This window comes from Panulirus ornatus, chromosome 20 (assembly GCF_036320965.1).
Source record: "Panulirus ornatus isolate Po-2019 chromosome 20, ASM3632096v1, whole genome shotgun sequence".
Taxonomy (NCBI): domain Eukaryota; kingdom Metazoa; phylum Arthropoda; class Malacostraca; order Decapoda; family Palinuridae; genus Panulirus; species Panulirus ornatus.
In genome coordinates, this window is record NC_092243.1 from 34468719 (window position 1) to 34482354 (window position 13636).

A 13636-nucleotide genomic window follows, 5' to 3' on the forward strand; every position below is an offset into this window, starting at 1 on the left:
TCTCGAAGTTAAACCTTGTGAAAACTATAGTAAAAAAAAAAATCACAACAGTTACTGATATCTAATATAGTCCTCACTCAGCTTTCAGACTGTGGGACAGACGGGAATGGAGGCTGGCAATTCGCGCCAAGCCAGGCCATGTTAGCCTCTTTCAAACCGTAAATCATTGTGTTTTGTATTTGTATACAATAAGAAACTATTATTTCATATTTGTCTTTAAATGTCGAAATGTACATTTTGATATACCTCTTGTTACTATCGTCTTCTGATTTTAGTGGTACATGCACAATTGGCATGGTTATACTAGAATTAAAGTACACTACATTTTCTATACTTAAACTGAACAAAGAAAGCGGTTTATTGGCATAATATGCGTGACGTCACACCAGGGGGGAGGGAGTGCAGCCAATCAGAGCGCTGTGGAACAGCAGGTTACACAGGAGTCCTGCCCTTCAGTTACCCGCCTACCTCGCCGGAGTTAATGTGGTGATATGAAATCACTCATGTGCCAGGGGCTGAGATGTCGTATATCAAGGAGTGTACCGTCGTCTTCTCATGGGGAGTGAGCTTCTGTGGTGCATGTGTGGCAGGAGTAATCCCCCAACGCGACGTGTCAAGGAGGGAACCTCTGATATAGGTAAGAGACTGAGTTGATGGCTTGTGTTTGTGACTCGCTGACGTGTGCCTAGGTAAGGCGCGTTTGATCGTAAAGGAGCAATGTACTTTAGCGCATTATCCAGGAGGGCATGGTTGTGTGTCAGAAAGTGAGTTGCCGTTGATTTTCAGGGAGTGAGCCGCTGTAAAGAGACAGGGAGTATACATACCACAGACGAATTGTTGTGAGCTGTCGTCTTAGGTCATGGAGTGAGAGACTCTACTGCAGTGTGTCAAGGCATGAGCCGCTATTGTGTGTTGACGATTGTGACGGGGTATTACTGTGGTCCACCACAGTTCTGAGTGCAGTCTGCGAAACATTTAGTTGAGCGTTGAGTATTATGAAAGGTGTACGTGCATAGATATTTCTGGTGCTTGATGTTTGAAGTTGACTGTTATATTGATATATAAACCATGTGTGATATGGAGTAAGACTTTATCGTCCAGTTAGCTTAACGCCTGTAGTTGGTTACTGATGGAAACTGTCATTCTGGATAAGATTGTAAACTTATCAGACGACCACTACTGAAACTATACCACAAATTGAACATCTGCAGCTTCAAATTGACTTACACAAGCTGATAGACCGGCCTAACTGGTAGCCAGGTCATTTGTATATTGATAAGTGTAAAGTTTTACTTACCGAGACTAAAAATGAAAAAAGCTTCAAATCCACAACTGATATTATTTGCACCTTCTTAGCTATACGATAGATTTTAAGAAATCTTTGTCCATCTATTCGTACCACAATAATCTGTAAGTGTCTGTTCTCTTCCATTGTCACAAACAGCCTCGTTAGGACCCTGTTGCTGTTTGTCTTCAGTTGTATTCATTTGAAGGAACGAGCCAATATTGTGTACTACGGAGTGAGCCTTCAAATCGTGTTAGAGGTTGAGCCACAGTTGTTTTTCACAGAAAGACCTGAGAGAACCGTTAATGATTGTCAGGCAGAGATGTTTATAGTTTGAGGACGTGCGTCTTTGTCTCTGTACGTCACGGAGTGTTATGGAGTGAGTCTGTCTACTAAGAGAGGAGGTGATTCGCTGTGCTGTGCCAGGGGCGGTTTGCTGTGTCACGTCCATGTGTGAGGCATTCATCTATGTAGCTACTTCAGAATTAAGTCACCGTCACCACTTAGACAGTAAGCAGTCGAACTTGTCAGGGGTTATCTCCTAAATGTTTGAGACAGTGACAAGCGTCGAAGTGTGTGAGGGAGTATTTCACCGTCGTGTGCTTTGGATCGAGCCTTTATATCATTTGTCAATTAGTAAACCATCGTTATGTACCAGGGACTAAGATCCCGATGTGTGACAAGAAATGACTCGTCTTTATGCTTCAAGTGTGTCTGGTTTAGTGTTACAGCGGGTGATCCGCCGTTGTTTGTCAAGTAGTAAATAGATATTATGTCAGGGACTGAACAAGAGTCGTGTGTCCAGGTGTTTAAGGGAGTGAGTCACGTGATCTTCAGGAGGTAGGAACTGTGGTTTCGACGTTTGTGAGGAAGTAAACAGCTGACGTTTGTCTAACAGTGAACAGAGGTTTTTCGTCAGGAAGTTATCTTGAGTTACAGTTAGAAAGCCACCGTTGTGTGTCAGTGAACCACCTACACTGTGCAGAAAGCAGGTCAGTAACGCGTGGCAGAGACTTTTATCTGCCTCGTGTCAAAAGTAAACTAGCAACTTGGGGGATGGGGGGGGGAAGTGAGTTCTTGTCTGGTGCAAGGGAATGAGCTGGTGTAGTGTGTGAAGAAGTGAGCAGATGATACGTGCTACGCAGTGAGCCTTCTCGTTCCGTTAAATGTTGTCATTTTTGTGTGTCAGTGAGAGAGAGAGAGCTGTCGTCGTTTATCAATGCGTGCACAGTTAATTTTTGTCAGGGAGTGAGGTGTTTACAGTCTCATCAAGTAAACAATGGTGTTTATCAAGGAATTGAGTCCCAGCATAAGGATAAAGAATGATTCGCTACAGTGTGCCAGAGAATGAGCCTCCGTCGTCTTGGGATTAAAGTGCTGTCGCGAGTTAGGGAGGGTGTGTTCCGCCGACGTGTTTGAGACAACTGCAGTCGTGTCATTGAAATAGGCATCGACGTGTGTGAGGGAGTTTATCCTGATCTTCTGTTTAGGACTAAGCCACCTTCGTATGTCAGGTAGTGAAACACCGACGTGTGTCAGGGATTGATGCGCCGTCGTGTGTCAGGAGATGAGTCGTTGTTTGTCAAAAAGTGACAATGTAATGTGTCAGAGTGGTGTCGTGTAGCGTGTCAGGGACTGGAGTACGGTCGTGCGCCCAGAGTGTCTTTCTCGAGACATAGCGCATGAGCTGTCGATGTTTGTCAGGTTGTGATCCACCAGCACCAGGCAGGTAGTGCTTCAGTGACGTGTGTCAGGGATTACTTGTGTCAGGAAATGAACCATCGGCGTGTGGCGAAGAGTGAATGACCCGTTTTGTGGAGAGGAATGAGCCATTGTAGTGTTTGGAGTGAACAGAGGTTTTGTGCTACGGAATGCGTCAGGGGCTGAACCACTGTGGCGTGTCAGTGAGAGCTGCCATCGTTTGTCATGAAGTGAACCGTCAAGGTTTATCAGGGGGTGAGGTGTTTATAGCTTCAGAACGTGCGCCGTTTTTGTGGGTTAGGGAGTGAGTCATGGTGTGTATTTCCTGTAAGGGGTATTTTGCTTCAGTTCTTCAAGGAGTGGTTCACTGTTGTGTGGCATGGAGTACCTCAGGATTATGACCCCATCACGTCTTAAGGATTTAGTCGTAGACATTTTTTGGGGAGGGACTCGCCGATATGTTTCTGAGCTGTGTATTGCTATGTGAGGCGCCGCTGTGTGAGCGGGAATGTGAAACCGTCGTTTATTTCAGATCGAGCTTCCCTCATACGTTAGATAATGAACCTCAGACATGTTCCAGCGAATGAGGCGTTGACGTGCATTAGGCAATGACGGTCTTTGTTTTTCATCAGGAAGTGAGTCGATGTAGTGTATCAGGGATTGGCCATCTGGTGTGGTCAGTGATCAGTTCTGTCCCAATGCCTTTAGTAGAGTCGCCCTCAACGGATAGGGAATTAGCTGTCGATGTTTGTCAGAGTTAGCCACTGACTTGTGTCAAAGTGCGATCAGTGGTTTTTCGCTAGTGTGATATACCGCGTTGTGTGTGAATCAAAAATCCCGTGTATGTGTAAGTAGGTCACTGATGTCTGTCAGGAAATGAGCTGCCCTTCCTTGTTAGAGAGTGAACCTCTGGTGTTCATTTGGGTCTGAACAGTTTTCATGTTTCGGGAAGAGATCTGAAGTTGTGTGTCGAGGGGCGTGTCGCAGTAGTGTGTCAGGGAGGGAGTCTGTGTGGTATGTCGTGTCAAGGAGGGAGTCTGTGTAGTGTGTCGTGTTAGGGAGGTAGTATGTGGAGTGCGTCGTGTCAGAGAGGGAGTATGTGGAATGTGTCGTGTCAGGGAAAGAGCCTGTGTAGTGAGTTAGGCATTGAACCACTGTGTTGTTACTGGTTGCCCGAGAGAATGAGCCATCGACATAGGGAAGGGAGTGAGCTGTTAACGTCTGTCATATAGCGAGCCACCGACGTGTGTCAGAGAGTGAGTAGCGGTGATCCATCCGAAATGATATTTTTGTGTCAGGGAGGAAGCCTCTGTTTTAATGAGCCATCGATCTGTGGCATAGAGTGAATCGTCTTCTGTTAGCGAATGAGCCACGCACGTTCGACAGGAAGTGAGTTACCGTGTCAGTGTTTTTATATGAAACACTGAATAGGACAGGGAGTTGGATAGTGACGTGTGTCAGGGAGTGAGCTGCCGTGTAGTGTCGGGGAGCGAGATGGTGTAGTGTGTTGAATAATAAGCCGATGCATTTTATGAAATGATCCTTCGTTTTTCATCAGGGCTTGAACCGTCATTCTTCATAGCACGTTGAGCTACCGCCGTTTGTCAACCTGTGAATGCTGACGTAGTTTTTCTTCTTTTATTTTCGTACTTTTCCATTTACCACAAAGACAAGGACTTGTTCGCTCAGATCCATTCTCTGTCTGTCATGTATAGTGCATCGAAACCACAGCATCCTATACACAACCAGGCCCCACAGATATTTTTGTGATTATCCCCTCTCCAATTCACTCCATCCCCTGCATGTCTTGCATCCTCTTGCATGCTTAGGCCCCCGAGCACTTAAAATCTTATTCATTCCATCCTTCCATCTCCAATATAGTCCCCTTATTCTTCTTGCCCTCCAGTTCTACCATTCTCTTTGTCAGTTTACTCTCACCCATTATCTCCATATGCAAAAACCATTTCAGCACACCTTCAGCTCCCTCATTTGTACCCTTTTTATTACCACATATTGTCCTCAAACATATCCAGCACATTGAAGTGAATCCTCTTCCGTACATTCTCGTCTTTTCCCCATGCTTCTCATCCGCACGACACCTTCGGGACGACTATTCCTTCAAGCATAGACATTTTCGCCCTCACAGACAGTGATTTCTCTTTGCACTCATTTCTCGGGGCTCCCAGAATCTTCGCGCCCCCATCCACTTCATGACCAGCCTTATACTTCGTGGTTCCGTTTGCTACCATGTCCACTTCTAAGTATCTAATTGTTTCACATCCTCCAAGGTTTTCCTTATTTTTACTCACATCCCAGTAGACCAGTTTCTTTGCACTGCTAAATTTGATAACCTTGATTTCATGTACATTTCCTAGCAACTTTCTTCTTTCACACATCCCCCGTAACTGAGACGCGAACCACTGCAGTTCTTAGTCGAATCTGCTACCATCGTCGTGCCATCAACAAACAACAATTGATTCGCCTCCCAGGATCCCCACCCCCAACAGATGACATACCTGTCCCTCTCTCTATGACCCTCGCATTTACCTTCCTCACCACCAAATCTATCAAAAAAATCAAATAACCGTAGTGACATTACACACCTCTGCCACAGACCCACTTTCACCTGGTACCACTCTGGTACCACCTGGTACTCTCTCTCTCTCTCTCTCTCTCTCTCTCTCTCTCTCTCTCTCTCTCTCTCTCTCTCTCTCTCTCTACGTACTCGCAAACACGCCTTACTCTCTTGATAGAATCTCCTTACCTATTGGAAGAGCTTTCATCCCTCCCACCCCATATATCCATAACGCTGTCCACAAAGTATCTTTGTCAACCCTATCATGTGCTTCTTCAGATCCTTAGATGCCACATACAAATCCATCTGATTCTCTTAATATTTCATACACATATTCAAGGCAAATACCTGATCCACACATTCAAAGCAAGCATCTGATCCACACATCTCCCTCTCCTGATACGCATCATACCTCTATAGTTCGAACATTCATCTTCATCCTCCTTGCCTTTATACAGTGACACTATACATGCATTCCACCAATCTTCAGGCATCATATATCTGGGAGTGGATCACTATACTGTGTCAGTCATTAAGCCGCTGTTGTGTATGGGTGTTTGAGGATTAAGGCACCATCACGGGTTGGGGAGTGAGACATCGAAGTATTTCAAGTAGAGTCACTGATACATGTCCACAACGGTAGAGTTGTGTGTCACTAAATGAGACGCCGAGTATGTTTCGGATAGAGCCTCCATCGTGTCAGGTAGTTAGCTATCGAAATGTGTCAGGAAATAGAGTTTGAAAGTGAGCCGGTTTAATGTCTTTGGCCAGGAGTGAGTCGCTGTAGTGTCTTGGAGAGTGGTCCGCAGTAGTGTGACAGGAAGTGAAACATATTCCTGTGTCAGAGTGTTTTCGAAAGTGATTCGCCTTCATGAGGTTGGGTACGAGTTATCCACGTATGTCAGGGCGTGAGCAGCTGATGTGGGTCACAGTAAGCAGCGGTTTATCTCAGGGGATGATCCTGTGTCGTGTTTGCTAGGAAGCCGCCGTTGTGTGCCAGTAAGTGAAACGTCTAGTTTCATGGTATGAGCAACACGCATGTAACAGGGAGAGAATTGCCGTCCTTTCACAAGGAGTACTTTGTAGATAGTGGGCCAAGAACGCGTTCAGGGATTGGATGTTCGTCTTATGTCTGGGAAGAGCCATTGATGTGTGGCGGGGAGTAGCTTGCAGTCTAGGTTAGGCGCGTAAGCCGCTGTAGATTTCAAGGGAATGGCCAGGTGTTGAGTGCCTTAGTGAGCCTTCTTTTGTTTCAAAGGTTGAACCGCGGCTGTGTGTTAGCGAGACATCTGTCGTCGTTGGTCAGTCACTATCAACGTTTATCAGGGAGTGTGGCGTTCATAGTTTCAGGAAGTGTGCCATCTTTGTGCGTCAGGAAGTGAACCATAGTGTGTATAAGGGAGTGAGTCCCTGCATTATGATAGGGAGGGATTCGCTGTTGTGTATGAGGGAGTGGTTCGCTGTACTCTCTCAGCCGAAGTTTTTTGTCCGGGTTTCTGGGGATTAAGGCACCAGCGCGAGTTAGGAAGTGAACTGTCGATTTTTTTTTTTTTTTTTAGGGAGTGACTTGCCGACATGTTTCGGAGAAAGCTACAGTCTTGTGTCACTGTATGAGACGTCGATGTGTGTCAGGGAGTGTGGGGCCGTTGTGTTTTGGATCGAGCCTCCGTCTTGTATCAGGTAGTGAACCACCATGTCAGGTAATGACTGGTGTTTTTTTTTTCAGGGAGAGGTTTATGTTATGAGTCAGGGAGTGGTCCGCTGTAGAGTGTCAGGGACAGAATCACAGTCGTGTGTCAAGGTGTTTTAGGGTACGAGTCACCGTCAAGAGGTAGGGCATAAACAGTCGACTTTGTCAAGGTGTGGGTCTCCCTTGTGTCAGAGAGTGAACTCCTGATTTTCATCCCGGAGTGCTGTGTGTCGTGTTTCAGACAGGAGACTGGCGCTGTGTGATAGTAAGCCAACGACTTGTATTAGGTAGTGACCGGTCGTCTACTTATAGGGAACGAGCTACCTACATGTGCTAGATAGAGATGCTGTCTTTTGTCAGTAAGCGAGCCACCCAGGTCTGATAGGAATCAAACAGCTTTCTTATGTTAGGTAATGAGTAATGCCGTTTTTTAACAAGGATTGGGCCACCAACACTTACAAGATTTTAGCTCAATGACGTGTGTCAGGGACCGTGTCCGTTTTATGATAGAGAATGAGCCACTCACATAACTGGGAGCGATTTACCGTGGTGTTGGGGGAGTGAGCTGCTGTGGTGTGTACTGTAGTGAGCCGATGTGTGTGCTATAGACTGAGCCGTAGTTTTGCGTCAGTGGACGAGTCTTGCTTGTGTGTCGGTGAGAGAGAGTTGCCGTTGTTTATCAAGAAGTGAACCACAAATGTTTTTCAGGGAGTGACATGTTTATAGTATCATGAAGTGCGCTTTTTTGCGTCAGGGAGTGAGCCATGGTGTATATTAGGGAATGAGTCGCAGTACAATGATAGGGAGTGATTTGCTATAGTGTGTCAGGGAGTAGTTTGCTGTGCTGTGTCAGGGAGTAAACAGTAGTGGTCTGTCCAGATACATCAGGATCAAGGCATTATCACGAATTAGCTAATGAGCATTCGCAGTTTATCAAGTTGAGTCGACGACATGTTTCAGTGTGTCGCCGGATGAGGCGCTGGTGTGTGTGAGGAAGTATTACTCTCGTTTGTTTCGGATCGAGCTTCCGTACTGAGTCAGTTGGTAAGTCATCGACATGCGTGTTTTGTCGTGTTTAGACAGGGAATGCCGTATGTGAGGGGAGAGGAATAGGACCTTTAGTGAATGAGGATGGGAACCCATTGTGGACGATAAAAGCATAGCAACAACCCTGAACAAGTTTTCCAGTTCTGGTTTTACGCTAGAAAGCAACGACACAAATTTTTGAGACAGCGATAGATACCACTCACACGATACAAGAATTTTCCGTCACAGTTGGAGAAGTACTAACACAAATAGATAAGTTGAATACTAATGAAAGTCCAAGTCCTGATCGTTCCTATACACGAGTGATTAAAAACGTCAAACACGAATTGCTGGACCGTTAACCTATGTCTTCAGTAAGTCGCTTTAGGCTGGAATAGTCCAGCAGGATGAGACAGGCAGACGTCACTCCTATATACTAAAATGGAAGCCGCAAGTTGCCTGGTGATTACCATCCTGTTAGCCTCACATCAATTACTGTAAACTTCTGGAGTGGATATGAGGGAGTGGATTATGAGGGAGTGGATTATGAGGGAGTGGATTATGAGGGAGTGGATTATGAGGGAGTGGATTATGAGGGAGTGGATTATGAGGGAGTGGATTATGAGGGAGTGGATTATGAGGGAGTGGATTATGAGGGAGTGGATTATGAGGGAGTGGATTATGAGGGAGTGGATTATTAGAGAATGAATTATATCCTACCTGGAGCAACACAGCTTGATCATTAATACGATCATTAATACACTGCATGGCTTTAGAAGACGCACATTATGCTTTACAAACCCCTTGAATTTTATCAATACCCACGACAAGACACATACAATAGATATGATAATTCTGAACTTCCAGAATGCATTCGACAACGTTCCTCCCACATTCACTTGATTCGCAAAGTCCAGGCCTTTGGATAACTGGTTGCGTAGGAAATTTGATAGAAATATGGTTACGTGATAGGAAACAGAGTCGTAATGACTGGGGAATCATCACCGTGGTCACCCGTTACCGGTGGGGTTCCCCAGGGATTCGTACTTGGGCCTATAGTTTTCATCATTCATAATAACGATATTGAAGTAGGACTAAATAACTAAGTCTCCGACTTTGCTGATGACAGCAGATCGACAATGCCATATTAAGAAGATTAGGCTAAGATTACAGGAGGATCTCGTTAAGATTGTTGAATGGTCTAGTAAATGGCAAATGCCATTTAACGCCAATACATGTCGCCTGTTACAAGTGGGAAACGTAAACCAAACATTTGATCATGAACTGATGGGCCACAAGATAAAGGACACCCATAGTCAGGAGATCTAGTGGTCACTGTCTCCACTAACTTACCTCCATTGTAATGAAGCTGCCAAGGAAGCAAATAGGGATGTAAGAGTTATAAACACAAACTTTACGAACAGAAAGCAAAGATGTAGCATTGCCTCTATACCTAAGTGTAGTTAGATCACACCGCGAATATGACGAACAAAAGCAAAGATGTAACATTGCCACTATACCTAAGTATAGTTAGATCACACCGCAAATATGCAGTGCATAGATTGGAAGCAGTGCAGCGAAGAGCAACTAAATTGATTCCTTCCCTGCGTAACAAGCCTTATGGTTCCGCCATCAGACCGTGTCAGGTTATGTCCACAGTCCTTACAACCAGGAAGGAATCTGTATGAGTGAAATGGTTCATGTAAACATGTGGACTACCGTTGCTCTGCCCATTCGGCTATTGGTGGTGTTGTCTGTTGTTACTTACATACATAAACCTATCACAAAACGGCAAAATGAATACCACTTGTCACGTAGGTGCAAACCTATTCCCAATGTTGAAGTTGAACCCGAAACACCGTTCATATACAGTGTCCCAGTCAAGTTACTGGTTGGAGGGTCAAACCACTAATCATGAACCTCTAGTGCGTGGTTCTACCCACCGTCCAGGACCATATAATCCTCCCAGTTGCTCGCTGATCTCGCAAGAGGCAAGGCGCCAACATGAAGCACCACTTACATGTCAGGGACTGAGTCGATGTCGTGTGTCAAGGAGTGTATCGCCATTCTTCAAGGAGTGAACTTCCGTGGTGTAAGGCAAAGGCTGAGTGTAAGTGTGGTTAGGAGTGATCTTTCCACGCGTCGGGGAGTGAACCGCGTCTGACAGGGAGAAAACTACCGTGTTTTGAAATTTCAGGCAGAGCCATCACCGCCTTGCAGGTAGTCGGTCAGTGGCGTGTCGTGCATTTATGACCGTCTTGTGTCAGGCATTGTGCAACCAATGAGTGTGAGCTGCAGTGTAATAAAGAGGAGTGAGCCGCTGCAGTTTGTGAAGGTGTGAGCCACTATTGAGGCTGACTGAGTAAGCTGCCGGCGTTCATCAAGCAGAGGACCGCTTATGTTTGTCAGGGAGTGAAGCATTTATTGTCTCAAGAAGTGCGCCGTCTTTGTTCAGCTGAGTCTATAAAGTAGGGTGTATATTACGAAGTGAGTCCCTTCACTATGGTAGGAAGTGATTCTCTATAGTGTGTTAGGAAGTGGTTTGCTATGCTGTGTCAGGGTGCAAGTGACAGTGTCAGTCCGGGTACTTAATGATTAAGGCATCTTCATGAGTTAGGGAGTAAGCAGTCGAATTTGTCATGAAGGTGTCGAAGTGTGTGAGGTAGTGTATCGCCATCGAAGCGTGTTAGGGAGTGTACGCTATCGTGTGCTATGGATAGAGCCCTCTGTCGTCTGTCGTGTAATGAACCAGCGTCAGGTGCCAGGGATTAAGGCGCCGACGTATGTTTAGGAATGACTCGTCTGTGTTTGAAAGTGAGCCTAGATCATTTTGAGAAGTGACCCATCGTTCTTTGTCAAGCGGTGAATCGATATTGTGTGTCATGGAGGAGGTCTGCTGTAGTGTGTCACGGACATTATAATAAGCAGTAGTGTGCCCGGGTGTTTTAGAGAGTGATTCGCCTTCAAGAGGTGATAAAAGTGTTTTTCACGTTTGTGAGGGAGCAAACCTCTGATGTTTATCTGAGAATGAGGAGCGAGTTTTCGTCAAGGAATGATCCTCCGCAGTGTTTGTCAGAAACTTTCGTTGTGTTAGTGAGCCAACGACAAGAGGCAGGGAGGGAACCTTCGTCTAGTTGAAGGGACTGTGCCATCGGAATGTGAAAAGGCGTGAGCAACAGTCTTCTGTTATTGGGAATGTCACCTAGATGTGGTAGAGAGTATGCAGCCGTCTTATGTCAGGAAGTCAGCGACATTCCTTCCACAGACAGGGAGTGAACCACCAACACCTGGCAGGTAGTAGGACAATTACGCGTGTGAGGGACTGCGTGTCTGTCTTGTCAGGAAGTGATCCAGCTCGGTGAAGTGAAAGCAAGGTGTCTGGGAATGGTCTGGGTGCATGGAGTGAGCAGCAGTCATGTGAGATTCACAACAGTTCGTACGTAGTTTGTTTTGGGGCATCAGGAACTAAGTCGCAGTCGTCTGACCGGGCACCTCACGGTAAGGCACCGTCACGAATAATTGCGTGAGCTGTTGAATTTTCTTAGGGCATGACACTCCGATATGTTTCAGACACAGTCAGAGTCGTGTGGCAATGAATAAGGCGCCGACGTGTAAGAGGGAGTGTGGCGCTGTAGTATACGTTGGATTGATCCTCCATCGTATGTTCGGTCGTGAACCACCGACATGTGCATGGGAATGAGGTACCGACGTGCGTCAGGGAACGACAGTCGTTTTATGTTAGGGAGTGAGTCATTTTGTGTGTCAGGGAGTGGTCCGCTGTAATGCGTCAGGGACTGAATCACAGTCGTGTGTCAGGGTGCTTTAAAGTGTATCGTTTTCAAAGGATAGTGCATAAAGTGTCGACGATTGAGCGGGATAGATGCTCTTACTTGTGTCAGAGAGTGAGCACCAGTCTCTCGTCAGGGAGTGGTCCTCTCTGGTGTTTTAGATGGGAGGCCGCCGTTGTGCGTTAGTGAGCCACCGATTTGTGGCAGGGTTTGAGCCAAACATGCTTGACAGGGAACGAGATATCTTTTGTCAATAAGTTAGCAATCCAAGTATGAAAGAAAGTTAGCAGCCGTTTTATACCAGGCACTGGGCAACGCATATGTGTCGGGGAGTAATCTTCCTTCATTAAGCAGGAAGTGAACCACCTACACTGTGCAGGTAGTGAGCTGGTGATGCGTCTCAGGAACTGGGTCCGTCTTGTGTCAGGGAAGGGAGTAAGTTGCCGTGTAGTGTTGGCGAGTGAGCCGCTGACGTCTATGAAGGAGTATGCTTATGTTGGGTGCTTTGAAATGAGCCTCGATTTGTGCTAGTGTTGAGCGACTGTTGGGTTAGTGAGAGAGCCACCGTCGTCTATCAATGGGTGAACCGCTGCCATTTGTCAGGGAGTGAAGCGCAGATGCTTTCAGTAAATGCTCCGTCTTTGTACGTTAGGAACTGAGCCAATGGTGTTTATTAGGGGGTGAATCCCTTTGTTATGAAAAAGATCGAATCTCGATAGTGTCAGTGAGTGTTCCACAGTCCACTGTCAGACATGCTGAGACTCGTTTATTAAGTGGTGATCCTCTAAATGGTTCATAATCTTATCCCGAATGATTGCTTCCATTAGTTTACCAACTACAGACGTTAAGCTAATTGGATGAAGATTTCCAGGCAATGAATCATTACATTTTTAGCATTTGTTATACTAGCAAAGTTCCATTCCTCTAGAACAGTTACCGCAGCAAGTGACTTCGTGAAAATAGCAGCCACGGGTTTAACTATATTGTTTTTCGCATTATTTACCGACCCCCGATAAACTCGTCTGCCGTTTTGTTTACTCTCAGACCAGTTATTGCTGATGGTGTATATCTTCTTTTATTTCAATATGCTACAAAAACTGTTCTCTTAGCATTGTAAATAGATGAAGAACATCATTTGTATCTTCACTTGTAAATACATATAAAAAGAAAAAATAAACTTCGCTTTAGCTTCGTTGTCTTGAATGAAGTCACCATTTTCTGTAATGAATAACCCGATTGGTCACGTAATTCCTCTTGTTAATTCCAACATAACAATAAAACACTTCAAGTTTCTTTCGCTTTTTTTTTTTAATATACACATCATACTGACGCATAAGATTTACGAGATTTATTTTCTTTTTGGTTATTGGTCTTTTTGAGTGTGTGCCTCTTTTCCTAGACAACGTGTACTGCTTTGCGTCGTACAAAGAAATACAGAAAAGACACAAATAGAGTAATACAGACAATATTTCCCTTTTTCCTAATGCAAGTCCATATCCCTTCCTATCTTAGTACAAAGTCAGTTTGCCTCCACATCATGATGGAAACCATTTTCCTCCTCTTAATGCAGA

The 13636-nt window shown here is 45.3% G+C and overlaps 1 long non-coding RNA gene across 1 annotated transcript in view; it reads left to right on the forward strand.

The window, feature by feature from the left end:
* Positions 1-478: 478 nt before the first annotated feature.
* The window catches only part of LOC139755801 (uncharacterized), a 316241-nt gene continuing 303083 nt past the window's right edge, over positions 479-13636 (forward strand). Inside the window, exon 1 of the long non-coding RNA XR_011714163.1 lies at positions 479-637. This is a non-coding gene — a long non-coding RNA (uncharacterized lncRNA). The remainder of the gene's footprint in view (positions 638-13636) is intronic.